This window comes from Thamnophis sirtalis, unplaced genomic scaffold, assembly GCF_051295495.1.
Source record: "Thamnophis sirtalis isolate CommonGarterSnake01/CBP01778 unplaced genomic scaffold, rThaSir2_p1.2 scaffold_11, whole genome shotgun sequence".
NCBI lineage: Eukaryota > Metazoa > Chordata > Lepidosauria > Squamata > Natricidae > Thamnophis > Thamnophis sirtalis.
The window spans coordinates 35,656,468-35,671,907 of record NW_028261391.1 but is presented as its reverse complement, the minus strand read 5'-3'; the positions used below and the strand labels follow the sequence as shown (position 1 = coordinate 35,671,907).

At 36.8% G+C, this 15,440-nt stretch overlaps 1 protein-coding gene across 5 annotated transcripts in view; it reads right to left on the bottom strand.

Moving 5' to 3' along the window:
- Positions 1 to 14,227, bottom strand: part of PIK3CB (phosphatidylinositol-4,5-bisphosphate 3-kinase catalytic subunit beta) — a 76,045-nt gene extending 61,818 nt beyond the window's left edge. For 2 of the 5 annotated variants that reach the window (XM_087725506.1, XM_087725508.1), the window contains exon 1: positions 12,935 to 13,154. The gene's annotated coding sequence lies outside the window, so the exon portion shown is untranslated. Of the gene's footprint in view, positions 1 to 12,934; positions 13,155 to 13,753; positions 13,924 to 13,945 lie in introns of those variants that run through there. The other 3 variants (XM_087725505.1, XM_087725504.1, XM_087725507.1) reach the window with 3 other exon arrangements.
- Positions 14,228 to 15,440: the final 1,213 nt, after the last annotated feature.

Sequence of the window (15,440 nt, the reverse complement as noted above, 5' to 3'; positions counted from 1 at the left end):
TTTTTGTTAGCTGCCCTTTTCCTATTAATTGGGATAATCAAGGCTTGATTAGTGCAGTAAACCTTTTAACTGGAATACAGTGCACTTTAACATTGCTTCTGTTTGAAAAGAAAATATGGAAAGAATTATCAGGGAATCTAAAAATTGAAGAAAAAGTTGTAATTGTTTGCTTTACTAGTATGCTGGGTAATATATAACAATGAAATCCACTTATTTGGGAACAACGTAGGAAATAAACCAAATATACCTACAAGTAGTCCTAGTTTAATAGCTTTAATTAAAACTGAATTTCTATTGTCAAATGAAGCAGTTATTAGGCAAAACATCACAAGACTTCACCACTTAGCAACAGCAGTTCCACATAGTATCAGTTACCATCATTAGGAAAGGACCTCACATTTCTTCTGACTTGCCATCACTTGTCTATCTCCCATATCTGCCCTTTGGACCACCTGTATCCTGCCACTCCTATCTGACCCCAAGGGTCTTCTTGCTCCCCCGGCATGCCTGGCTGAGGCAGCTGCTTGGTCCTCACAAAAAGCCAGCAGCTGATTTGACTGGGTGTGCCTCAGCAGTGCGAAGAAGACAGCAAAGATCAGCAGAGGTAGGCGGTGGCAGAATATAGAGTGTCCGAAAGGGCAGAGTTGAGGAAGGGAGGAAACAGTTTCAATATACTTCTCAAGAATGCCTGCCCAATATGCAGTCTACCCACATTGAGAACTTGATAAATCCACCACCACCAAATGTTACCACAGGGAATCTGCTGACATTGATATCACAAAAGATAAGCTCCTCCAATGCCTCTAGGCTCATTGATACCAGCAGTTCCATTGTTGCTGCCACAAAACCTCTGAAAAGCTGATCAGTGTATCAGCTGTTCCTCGGTGGCCCACAACTATCAATTTATCAATGAGGCCCCTACCCTCTACAAGTTGTGTGCAAGTCTCTTCTAGTCAATTCCTAGTGGCGCAACATCTTTCCTGGATACTTTTCTGCTTTATTATTGTTTCTCTTAATATTTTTACCAATAATGTTTTAACTGTTTGCATTATTATTCTTGCTGTGATGGTGGTAATGATGAAGATGAATTACTTTCATCTTAGGTTTTTTTTAAAAAAGGCCTTCAAAATGTCCAAAAAAGCAATTTTTGCCAGTACAGACCTGGTCAGTCACTGAAACCACCAAGGGAAGTCCTACTGTATTTATTGTGTCAATCATCTTGCAGCTACTGACAGGTAGGACATCTATGGGGTGGCCTCTGCATTCTGGAATGTTTGTCTCTGAAGCTATAGTCATTTTATCTCTTCCATTTTTACCCCTGTATGAACCATGGATGAATTATTTAGGTACCGTATTTTTCGGAGCATAAGACACACCTTTTTCCCTCAAAAAAGAGGCTGAAAATCTGGGTGTGTCTTACACATTGAATACAACATTTTTTGCCTCCCAAAACTCTGCCCTCTTCACCAAAATGGCCATGCAGGGTATGGATAGCCTCTAGAAAGCTTTTAGAGAGCTCCTGGGGGCTGGGGAGAGCAGAAATGAGCAAAATGTGGCCCGTTTTTTGCTCAATTTTACCCCCCACAGACTCCAGGAGCGCACTATAAACTTCCTAAAGGCTATCCATGCCCCCTTTTTTTTTTTTTTTTACAAAAATGGGCCTATTTTCATGAAAAATGGGGCGGGTTTTGCTCATTTTTGCCCCCCCCCCCCCGGAGCACTCTGCAAGCCCCCTAAAGGTTATCCATGCCTTTTTTGGGAGGTTTGTAAAGTGCAAAAACTTATTTTTAATTTGCTTCTTCAAAACCTTGGTACGTCTTATACTCCAGTGCATCTTATACGCCGAAAAATACGGTAATCTTTTAAAATAATATCTTTTATATTGTTTCAATTTGTTTTCATTGATGCAATTTCATAGTTTTTAATTATTTGAACAGCTTCAAGTATAGGGATAGCAATATAAAAACAGTATAGCACTGATGTTTACTCAGATAACCATCATTAACGGAAAATATGTTAACTCTTATTATCAAGAATATGGTATTATTGTTGTGCAACACTTCAGATTTAATCTCCAAAGATGATTCAGAGTGTAAATGTTAAAACTGTCTAAAACTCCTTAAAGGCATAGCTACTTTAAGGAGATGTAAAGTAGTCCTACATTTGGGAAGTTGAATATAAAGTACTGCACATATTGGAATGATTAGCTGATATTTAATACAATTTTTCCCATTTCTGTGCAAATAGGCATTATTTTTATAAATAGTATTGTATTACACTTAGCTGCTTGGAAACTCTATCTAGTTGTCTGATCTAATCAATTGATTGATAAAAAGAAATAATTGTAGATTACTGGTTTTTTGTTATCATTAATTTAAAAAAAAAGAAAAAAGGAACTGGGTTCCCACAAACTAACAAATTATTTAGATCACAATAAACTACCAATCCACAGTGATTGTTGAGAAAAAAGGGCAATGTGTACTGGTAGTTCTCATTTAATGACAACTGGGTCTTGAATTTTGATCAAAAGTTGGGGCAATATGATCTGATTTGATTTTAAAACCATAATAAAGTGAGTCACTGCAGTTATTAAGCAAGCCACATGGTTAAGTCAATCCAGCACACTCAATGGCCATTTTTTCTTGGTTTCCAGAAAATGGCCAACATGACAGTGGGATGACATGACCTGTTGTAGATATGAGCTGGTTGCCAAGTGCTCAAAATGCAATCACATGATGAGGGTGGGGTCATTTTATAATAGCAGGAAGTGCTTTATGGGTCATAAAGAACTCTTCTCGAAGCCACTGTAATTTTGAAGAATTGTTAACTGAGGACTATCTGTACAAGGTAAAGATTAAGACATGTGCAGACATAGAGAATTTTCACAAAGGTGGGCATGAATACACATGGGAGTAAAACTATGTATGGCTCTTGGTCAAGCAATCAGTGGGCCAAAGCCCAAGTTTCTTCTTCACATGATGAAACCATTGCATACTGTGAACTGGAAAAGGACATGTGATTTAATTTTAAAAAAACTGAATGTACTCTTGCTTTTCAATGAATTAAGGATTTAAGAAACTAGCTATTTTACAAATTATGACACTATCCTGAAATTAAACTGAAGGAATTCCTGCCCTTATTTCTCTTGACTTATCAGAGATGAGTGCAATTGCTACTGCCTAGTTAACCATAGCAACTATGTTAAGTATCACTGCTGCTTTTGCTGTCGTCATTGGCAAAGTTTAGTAGCAGTAGATTCCTGTTTGAACACTACAGTACAATCACCTCCAAATGTTCTTTAAATAAAATTGCACTTACAGAAAACCTGAAATATTCATTTACACTGCCATGTTTACTCAAAGTATTTTGAATGGTTTTTAAAATAAACATAGGCAATCCATTGTCTCAAAAAAGAACAATGTAAAAAATAATAAATACAAATATAACTTCTAAAACTCCCAATGGTGAAGCAGTAATTCCAAATTTACAAATGTTTACAATGTCATCATTTCTATAGTAGTCTGGTTCAGACAATAATGATTTACCCAGCCAACAAAGCACACTGTACTTATATCCTTCCTCATCCATTTTCTTTTCTTTCTTTTTTTTAAAAAAGAAGCACTTTTAAGGTTTTACTAAAACGTTTCCAATTACATAGTATTGGCATAAAGCCTGGTTAAAGCAAACATGCTTAGCCATAAAGGCTTGAGGAAAGCTATTCTGCTTATGGTTTAAATTGAACTTAAGTGCATTATCCAGTATAATACAGACTACTACTGGCTGAAATACTATAAATTGGGCATCTTAATCATAAACCAAGGATATGATTTTTTTTTGTATGGCTGCTGAAGGCTATAGTAAGTACAACATGTTGGAGCCTGCACTGCAATAGGGGACGGAAACATATGAAAGCTTAAAAAATACAGGAAGATTAAATGTTGTTACTGTTAATGTAATCATCAATGTAATATAACATTAATATAATTATTTGTAATTTTTAACAGAGACATTTATAGTACTTGCCATTCCAACTTTAAAATAAAGAACAAAAAGTGCCTATTCTTTAATATACAATACACATATGTGTGAATGCCTCCCGCATACACAATGGCAGCACAATAAGGCAGAAAAGCTTATTGTTAATTTGGCACTTTGTTGAACAAAAGAATCTAAGGACATGAAGAAGTCTGATTGAATCTCTATGGATTTATATTACAAATAGACCTAAAATAAAGCAGTTAGCTAGTAGTGATAATTGTTACCTGATTTGATGTACTCCCTCCAACTTTCACTGATCTTCTTTCTCTTATTTCTACAGGAATTAATATATAGTTCTAGGTCTCTATTTTTCTATATAACAGAATTGTATTTTCAAAGATTTGTATTATATGTTTAAGACAGGTTTTTCCATTTGTCTCTTTTTCTCCCTGTATCCGTCTGTTCAATGATTTAGAACTAAAGACAAAAGACCTACAAATTCAGAATTAGGATTTCCAGTATCAGTCAGCTCTGTCCATGAGAGTATCTAAATTTGGTGACAGTTACGGTCTAGGATCAGAATCTGAGCTTAATATAACATATGACTTTTGTTTGTTTGTTTCCTAGCATCAACATCTAAATAACTCCACTATTTGTTTGTAGGACCATTATGAATCACTGAGCAACTAGTATAATTGTACTGAAGCTATTACACACTTTTAAAGATGTTAGACAGTTACTAATTATGGGAAACCACTGGCTTTTTTGAGTCACATTGAAAATAGAAAGACAGAATTGAGAGGATTGCAGTTTTCTACATTTGAATTTTCTTTCATTTATAATGTATAGTGACTATATAAAAAAGAAAGTATCTAAGTTCACAAGCTTGTACTAAGTCATAGTATATTTGATTTGGTTTGGTTTGGAGGAACTAAATTAATTGAAGTCAATGACTAAAACATGTTTTTAGGGCAGGAGACTATGCATATAGATTTGTTGTAGCTTACTGATTGCAGTTTAGCATGAACAAGGCATCATTGTTTTTTTCTTCAATTTTCTGGCTTACGTATTGTTTGTTTTTGTGACTACCTAAGCCTCTACTGATCTACAGAGGAATTATGCAATAGCAGCTAAAAACTAGTGGAAAAAATCAGAAACTGTCAAAGAAGCCATAATTTCTTTGCTTATGTACAAAACAGTTTTAGATTGGATAAAACAAAATATACCTTAACATTTTATTTGAATAGGATTATTATATAAGATACACATTGTTTCTCTTCCATACGTGTAGCATTTTCCCCAAACCTTTGTACAATAACACAGCACTGTATGAATAAAGGAGGAGGTTCTCTCCTCATTTATTATTTTCAAGCACATCCAATCATCAAGTACTTTAACTGATGGATAAAACCATCCATCTACAGCTTCGTGAAAGCTCACCTCTTACCCCAATCTAGTTCTAATTAAGCAGAGTAACTGGTGGCTGTTTTTTGCTCCAGGAAACTGTACTCATTTAATGGACAAATAAAGCCAGCAGAATCCACAAAACTGCTTTAAGTTGCCATGAGTTAAAACCAGGGTGCATAAAAATCGATGGCTTAAAAAAATGGATTTTTAAAATTTAAATCAAATTTTTTAAATCAAATTTATTTTAATAAAATGCTTTTGGAATAAAAATTTATCTAAGAGTTTTCTATTTAAAATACATTAATAATTTAGTTTATTCAGTATGAAATGGAGCTTAGTTATGTACCCTAAGGTTTTGTATATTCTGCAATATTGGGACTGTCCGTAAGTCAACAGAGGGTCATAGGAAGAGCTACTGCGGGACAGAGATGACAGTTGCTCTTTAAAAATTATGATTTAAATTGAGTTGATTTAAATCAACCCTTTTTACTACATGATTTAAATCAAATCCACCTTGATTAAAACTGCAGGGATAATTCCTGAAGTAAGTCATGTTACTGTAGCAGAATAAAGCTCAGCATCTACATATTACAGAGGCATAGAATCAAGATCACGTGAAGTATTAGTGCAGCTTTAGAAAACCCTAGTAAGACCACACCTGAAATACTGCAACCAATTTTGATCACCTGTTCTGACCCCCACCTTGTTCGTTCAGGACAGCCACAAACAGCTTGCAAATGAATGTCTTTATCAGTCCTGGCTTTTGCTAGCTGCGAGCCCAAAATAAACATAGATAAATTCTCTGGCGAAAAGTTAAACAGCAAATGCAAAAACAAACTCTCACAGCAAACCAGGTTTATATAAAGCAAATCACTTATTCAAGTGCTTCTTCTCGATGATTGCAAACTGAGACTTGACTAGGACAGGCACAGAACACGGAATGTTGCAACTAGGGCGTGGCACCATCAGTCTTTTATCGCAGGAGGAGATCCTTAACGAGCCACAGCTGCTTGTTATCTTCTCCTGTGAGCATCCTGAAACCACTCACAGGAGCTTTCTGTGTCAGAGTCTGATAGCAGCTCCAAAGGCTCCTACCGAGCCACAACAGTCACCATACTACAAAAAGCTGTTGAGACTTTGGAAAAAGTTCAGAGAAGAGCAACTAAGATGATCAAAGGTCTGGAGACTAAACCATATGAAAAATGGCTGCAGGTCGGACTAGTCTAAAGAAAATAAGAATTAGGGGTGACATGATAGCAATATTCCAGTATTTGAGGGGCTACCACCAAGAAGAGAGGGTCAAATTTTTCTCCAAAGCAGGACAAGAACTAGTGGTTGGAAAGTAACCAAAAAGAGAAGCAACCTTAAGGGGGAGAACATTAAGGAGAAACTTCCTAACAGTGAGGAAAATTAACCACTGGAATAGTTTGCTTTTAGAAGTTGTGGGTGCTTCATCACTGGAAGTTTTTAAGAAGAAACTGGACAGCCACTTGTCTGAGATGATATAGGTTCTCCCGCTTGAGCAGGTGGCTGGACTAGAAAATCTCCAAGGTCCCTTCCAGATTCTATTCCATTTCTATTGCAAACTTTATGTTGGCACACTTTTCTGCCAGCTAAAGGACCAGTAGTGGCCTGAACTTCAACATCTAATTTTTCATTGCATTTTTAATCTTGGTTTACAATTCATAATTTGAATCACCAGTTACAGTAATTAATTATTGCATTATCCCAAAGATTAACTTATTTTAGCATTGACAAAAAACTTAAAATTTGTATAAGATACTCCAACATGCAGATTTACAATGTGATTCTTATATTTTAAAATATTTTTACAATGTTCACAAATCTTTTATTTACTTTGCTTCGTATGTTTTTGTTTTACATTGTACTTGCAAAAATAATACTTTTGGGGGGGGGGAGGGAGGGAGAATAAGTCAAATTTATTATAGCCATAAACATTTTAATGCTAAAATCACATTTGTACTGAATACCTGAAATATTTTCCCTCCTTTAAAACTACTGACGCACTTTGCTCATTAGGAATAAGTTCATTCAAGCAGGGAAAAAACTCTTATAAAACCAAAACCAAACCAAGGTCAACTCATAGCTTTCAGGACTCTTATTCATTGTCTTATTCTACATTCTAAAGCAGTGTTTCTCAACCCTGGCGACTTTAAGTCCTGTGGACTTCAACTCCTAGAATTCCCCAGCCAGCGCAGTTGCGCTGGCTGGGGAATTCTGGGAGTTGAAGTCCACAGAACTTAAAGTCGCCAAGGTTGAGAAACACTGTTCTAAAGTTATAGATATATTTATATACCTATTCCTTGCAATTAATAGATTATATTTAAAATACAATAAAAATATGTAATTTTTAAATAGCCAAGGTAAAGGAAATGCAAAACACAATGAAATTTTATATCAATTTCAAAAGTATTTTCTTTTTTCGCCAGTGTGGAAAATTGGCTGCTGCAAATACTGCCTTTTGTAGCATGCTTTGGCGGCAGAGAGACAGATGAACCAAGGATTGCTAGAAAATCTGGATCAGAACAGAGGAAACTCAAAAGCCTGGTCATGCCACAGATGAATTGGAATTTGCTCCAAATTATCCATTTCCACCTGATCCATATTTCTGCTGAATCTAATACTAATTACCTGCTTAGAACAATCAAAATTAGAACATAGAAAATTTACAAGAGTCCACTCTATCTCTTTATATTTCCTGCCTTAAGACCTCTCTGATGCAGTTATGTCTACAAACTGATATTTTTTATTAAAAATTTGAAAGAAAATAAAACAAGTGAAAAATCTCACACACGTTTTGCTCACCTTTAATCATTATTGTACTAAATAGCTTATGGGGATGAACGAAGACTTATTTGCTGAATTCCTGATTAAAGTTAGACTGAAGTTTTGACTGAATTACAATTCCACTATTCTAACCAAGATTGTTAGAATGCAGTATTGCAGGCTAACTCTGCTCACTCTCCCAGTTTGATCCTTACCAGCTCAAGGTTGACTTAGCCTTCCATCCTTCCAAGGTCATTAAAATGGGAATCCAGACTGTTGGGACAATATACTAATTCTGTAAATCGCTTAGAAAAGGCTGTAAAGCACTATGAAGTGTTATATAAGTGCTATTGCTATAGAATGGCTAAGCCAATATCCAGAGACCCTTCATCTTGGTTTGGTTGTACTGGCTCTGGTCTTGTAATCTTGGAAGTTTTACTGGACTCATAGCTTGTTGTTCCTGAACCTGTGACTTGGAGCAGCAAATACACCTATGGGAGACATTTCTGTAACAGGAAGCTTTGCTTTCTGTACAAACTGCCTCATCACATTGCATTGGATAATTATAATTTATGCTACATGGAGTTGTTCTTCAAGACTATTTAGAAGCTTTAGTTGACATTAGTTTGAGTAATTATGGGAAAACCACTGCTGTGGAAATTGCACTGATTGGCAGTTGACTTCTGGGTACAATTCAGTTATTATCTTTAAAACCTCTGTGGCTCAGACTTGGATATCTTCATTCTTCTCAGAAATGAGCTTGCCCATACAGTAAGATGTAGTAGAAAGGATTTGTGGAAAATCTCAAACCTAGAGAGATGCCTACAGGAACCTTGTGCTTGAACTTTCTTAGTGATGGCACTCTGCCTTTTAACTCAGATACTCAGACGATCCTCTCCCTATTATGTTTTCAAAAATCCATGAAAGCATAGCTTTTCAAAGAACTATTTGCAATGCCTGAATATTTTGCTTTACAGGTAGTGACACATTATGCCTAATGGGTGTTATGATTATGTTACTGATTTTCTATGTCTTGTTTATTTATTTGATTTCTATAGCCATCCATCTTAGCAAACAACCCTGGGCCACTCAGTGCTTTTAGTTTTATGTAGTTAATTGTAAACCAATGCAGCTTGAGAAATGGAGCTGCATATAAGCTAAATAAATAGGCAACTATTTATTTATAGCTTAAACTAAACTTCATGAATAGCTAAATAAGATAAATTGTATAAATTATTTGGTTTACTTGTTTACCAATTGACTAAATTTAATATAAAATATGTATTATTTGCATATATCAAATCAAAAATTACTTAAAGCAAAATATAACTTGATGTTTAGGACAAAAAGAGAAGGATCACGAAATGTAAATTCAAATAAGATCTTTTATGCTCCTCCAGGGTAGTTTTGCACTATAATTAAGTATTTATTTATTTTATTTATTTATTTTATTTACTTATCAAACTTAAGAGCCCATCCCCCTCATACATATGGAGACAAACAATATCATCTGAGCATAATTTTCTTACTATTTTCACACTAAGAAATTGATATCAGGCTTAAATATGTCATCTTTTTGTTGCTACGACAATTTGTAATTTGAAAGAACAAAACATGCATGTGAAAATGGGGCAGGACTACAAATTTATTGGTTTACAAGGTTGAAAAGCCCAGGAAATATTTTAGCATGATAATACAACTGAGAGGGAAGGTAGGTGAATATGTGTGCCTTCATTTAGAATCCTGCATGTTTTCCACTGCTTTGTAATCTCAGAGGTTTCCTGGAAAGTCCCTACAGGACTTAACGGTGTGGTTTCTTTTATTGGGACTCAGTAACCCTACTTTAGCTGCCTAAGGGATTTATCATGTTAACATTTTAGTACTGCTTATTACTTATTATTTTGTTTTACCATGATGACTATAATCTTTTCAATTAATTCAACCACACTTTGGGACTATATTTAGAAGAATGAACAAATTCTAAAGAATAAGTAACAAAGGTTACATAATAAGTTACCTAACAGGTAATAAAGAAAAGGCACTGCTATAAACTTCTGGTTTGGTTCAATGTAGCTCAACAAAAAAAGTCTATTTTCTATCAGGAAATGGGGAAGGACTGGAATGACGTTCCAGATTGGTAGAAAAAAGATTTTAAGCTTAAATTCTTAAGACCAGAAGAATTGCACTGTAGGGTATTGAAAAAAAATGGTATCACAGAATGCTTGTATATTATCTTTCAGAAATCCTCAAGCACTGGTGAAGTACCAATTGCTCCCAATTTCAACAAATGGAAATTTGAAGATCCAGCAAACTACAATTAGTATGACACTTCTATTTAGGAAGACTCTATAATGGATCATAGAGAGAGATGCACAAACCTTTTAAAACAATACAATAATCAGAAGTTAGCATGCATTTATCAGGACAGTTTAAACTAGCTTTTTCCATAGACTTTTGGGCCAGGATAAGCAGTTCTTAATTTGAAGACAATGTATATTTCTGTTCCAGTCACTATTTTATTGTTTAGGATGGGTCCCCAACCCTCGGCCCGTTGACCAGCACTGTTCCCCAGCATGTGAAAAACTAGGCCACGCAAACAATCTGCAGGATGCAGGCAGCATGTTAAAGCTATGCCCCCTCTGGTCCACGGAAAAATTTGTCTCCACGGAACCAGTCCCTGGGGCCCAAAAGGTCAGGAGCCACTGGTTTAGGACATTTTAATGATAACTGTTGTCTTTTGCATTGCTTGGTTTTTTTTTTCTTTCCTTGCTTCTATACCACTTAAAATCAGAGTATCTTAACTGGACATCATATAAATGCTTCAAATAAATACATTTTGACTGTATCAAAGTACATTACAGAAGATGGCACTCTGATTTGCAAGCTTGAGGGCTGCATGGTATGAAAATTCATACTCAAAGTGCTCACTAGTGGTACATTGTCAAATTGAGCAGGGATATCAAGTGGAATGCTACAAGAATCAGTTCTTCATTTAAAGTATTTTTTAACGAATAACATGACAGGTGTATCAAATTTGCTGATGACACAAATATTCTAGATGCAATAAAATGCAAAATTATTTTCAGCAGTTAGAGAAATAAGCTGAAACTAATGTAACTATACCTTTATTCCTTCTAGAAACAAACCAAATGCATAATTACTAGATGAGGATACTGACTTGGAAATGGTACTTGTGGAAAAAAAGTCTTGGGATAGTATTTGATTACCTATTCACTATAAGGCACTGTGTGATGTGTCTACAAAAAAGGCGAATTTTATTCTAAGCTGCACCAACAGAAGAACAATTCTAAATCACAAAAATAATTTCATTTTCCTCTTAATAGAGCAGTTTGACAGTGGAATTAATTACCAAGAAAGGGGCCTGGCTTTCACAAATTATATCAACTTCCTACAAAAACAAACAGATTCAGAATAGAAGTAAACATCATTTAAATGATATTGGTCACGAAAGGCTATCTAAATCACAAGTGTCAAACTCGCGACATCACATTGCCGTCTCGTGACGTTTTTCCCATTCACAGAGCTGGGGTGGGCGTGGTGCTGCACATAACACATGTGGCCATGGACCGCTAGTTTGACATTCCTGATCTAGTCAAAAGAGAAAATTCCCAATTCACATAATGCTTGAATAGGCTTACAAAATCAAGTTAATAAAATCAAGTTTTTCTGTATCTGCATAAACATCCCTGAATTTTCAAGCAAGACTGGAATGCATATCTGAAAACCTACCATTATTCTTTATGACAATTATCTCCTATCTTCCAGGCACCATAGCTGTTATTATTAAAATTACTGTATATCAATTTGTCTCTTAATTATGTCCATCAAGCCACAAATTGCATTTCTTCTAGTAAATGCAAGGTAATGTTAATATTCTTCCTGGCACTTAAGTACTTGCAATGTAATCATGTTTAGTGGGTGGTTTTTCTTAAACCAGAGTAAGCAACCTGAAACCCACAACCAAAATGAAAAAATGCTCCTGCAAATAATCAGCCTAGACTGCCTACAACAGTGATCTACAGTATTCCTTATCAGAGAGTCATCTTCGCAGAGGAAGAAAGGAAAATAAATTGGCTGGCAGAAGGAGAAAGAAAAGAACTTTAAATTTGGACTTTGGACAATAAGCAATAAGCAATACAAGCAATAAGCTTGTATTTCAATGCAATCTCAAATTCAGTGAACATTGGCAACCTAAGAAAAAAACTAATTTACTCAAGGCTCTGATATTGTAATGAGAAGTATTACAATGAACTCTTAAGATTTGGAAAGAGAGAACATAACTGACCCAAGCAACTTCCTCTTCCTCATTTAAGATTTAAGATCAAAGGATTACCCAGAAAAATACCAACTGTCAACAGGAAGGGCCTGGCTTTGGTCAGTTGTAGAGTTGACACAGCAATAATCTTTCTTAATTAAATAACACTGTTAATTTCATCTAATTTCCAAAAAGATTAGTGAGAATTTGGCAATTTATACACAACACCCAGATTTTCAAACTGTATTTTTATTACAGAACTATTGTTGCCTCTTCCTGGAAAAAGAAAAACTGGAAACAGCTGGCGAATAGCTTTTGTAAGAAGAGTGCTAAACATCACAACGTGAAAGCTATTTTAAAATCACACACAATAGCACTCTGATGTGAAATATCCTCTCACATAATGCCATTATCCGAATAAAAACAATAAATGTTACTAATCATTAAATCACTGTAATCATTAAAACAGAAGCGGTTGACTCTCACCTTCCAGGGCTATGGTGCAATAAAAGATGATTCGCATTCTTCACAACATGGCATGCCCAAAAACTGATAACATCTTTTTTTTCACAAAGCCCAAGGTTTTTTTTAAAACACTAATAGTTTTGTTAAGCATGCCACAGCCCTGTTTCTAACCTCCTTCTTCATCTCAACTGATTGCGAGGTGACTAAACTTCACATGATCGCTTGAAAAAGAGAGCAGAAGCCTTCTGCCTCTGTGCTTACTACTCTTGCAATTTTTTTAAATGAAGACGTCAGATACACATCTTTGTCTTCTTACTACCGTTCTACTATGCTTGCAATGAAGAAATGAAAAAAAAAAGGCCATGCTTTACCAGGGAGTTAAATATTATTTGGGGAGGAGAAAAAGGAGGAGAGCAGGACTACATACACCCACGTACACACACCTCCGATGGCGCCACAATCTTTTTGAGCCCAATGCATCTACGAAAGAATAAAATACAGCTTTGTGGCGTCGGGGGGTGGGTGGGTTCCTTATTTATTTTATTTTATTTTTCGTTTTGTTAAATCTCGTCTCTCTGGGACGGTTTGCGGGACCTACAGCCAAATAGTAAATATAGATCAGCTGTCCGGAAAAAATTCCTAAGAGCAGCCCAGCAGGCAGACTTTTTCAAAGGCGAACGTGTTCCGCCCCGAGTCGCCTTCCCCGGGGTGCTCCCTCTTCACTAACGAGCCCAGCCGAACAGCACTAGGCACGACGGCAGGGAAAGGCGACGGATTGCCCTTCTCACCAAACCGGTAATTTCACTCTCCGGCCAACTGCCTCTGGTTTCAGCCACTTACCTACTCAAGCGCGGGTAGAGGCGGCAATCGAACTCGCTTCCTGTTTCTTCTATCCGCGGTGGCGGCTTTTCCTGCTCAGCTCCGTCGCCGGTAACACGTAATTTACCTGCTGGGAAACGAAGCCTGTTACTCCTCTAATGCAGGCACCCGCGGGGGGAGGAAAGCAATGGTGGCGCCGGTGGCGAACATTACCTAGGAAACAGCTTCCCACCAGCCCCTTCTCGCTCTCTCCGCTCTCGCCGCTCTCTCCGCCTTCCAATTCACCTCAGCCAATCTCATGAAAGAAGTTCACTCTCTGCAACACGTACTTTCGTTTTCTTCTCGCATTATTCTCCGGGTTTGTTACACCCCCATGAAGAGTGAGAGTTCCGCTTGGGAGGTTCGATCCGTCGCAGGCCAGATACGTCCCCGCCGCAGCGCGCTGCGGAGAGAAAGGACGATTCTGTTTTCCTTCGCTTCGGGCTGTAGCCGAGGAAACACTGAACCGATTCCGCCGAGGAGGCATCGCGTAGCTTTTGGGGGTTGTGGTGGGTGGTGGGAGGGGCGGAAAGGCTGGAGTAGGTTGCCTTGGCTGTGTTCCCACGACCGGCTAAACCGTGTTTATTGTTTACTCAGTCATTGTTGAGGTTGCGCAAGTAACCCCTACGCTAAAATGTGGCTGGCAACTTTATGACTCAGGGTGTTCTGCGAACAAAGCCACTGAGTTAATGTAGACATTGAACTCGATCCCATATAAAATTGCATATCTGTCTACTCAGTTCAGTATAATTACAAAGTATGCCTTAAATTTGTAGTTGGTAAAAGACTGGGCTTGGCAATGATTCTTGGGAGAAATATCCTCCCCCCCCTCCAGTTTGGAAAAATGCCTGCTAAATTTTGCCAGATTTAAGATCATAGTTACTTTTAAAAGATTTAAGTCTTTTATTTAGATCAAATTTGATTTTGATTTAGGAAAACTTGGGCTCCTTTTTGTTTTTCATCATTTTAATCTTGCTTTACCCAAAATTGTTTTACTTGCTGTTGTCATATTCAATCAAATTTCTGTGTAATTGATTAAAGTTTGTATGAAATATAGATGTTAAGGTCTATCCTTTATAGTGTCATCTTTGGAATTTGATATCTATACCTGTGAATTTGGGGTCAAATGGTTTGAATTTCAGGCTTTACTTTTGCTGTTTCCTTAGACTTACCGGATATAAGTCTAAAGTACCTTAAGACTTAAGATACTAAGTTTGTCAAAAAAATGTGGACCCATATATATAACGTCTTCCTCTAATTCTACTTTCTGCGAAATTCCAAAATCCATGTTAACTACCAAAGCATTGGGATAATCCACTAACTCAGAACTTAGGTTCTTACATAACAAAACATTTCATTTCTTATTGTTAATGCATAATCAGCCACTGGTCTACAAACCAGGAATCATGACAAATTATTGAAACCAATAAATCAGGGGTGTCAAACTCAAGATTTGGGGGCTGCATCCGACCCACAGGGTGCTTAGATCTGGCCCGCGGGGTTGCCCTGAAAACAGCGAAGGAACAGCCCACTGTGCTTGTGCCAGAAAAAAATGGAGTCGTCACAGCTGAACATGAAGCTTGCAATGGCAGCATTCCCAACTCCATTTTCGCTGGCAGAGGGTTGCAGGAGGCCATCGCAGCCAAAATGGAGCTGTGGAGCCATTTTT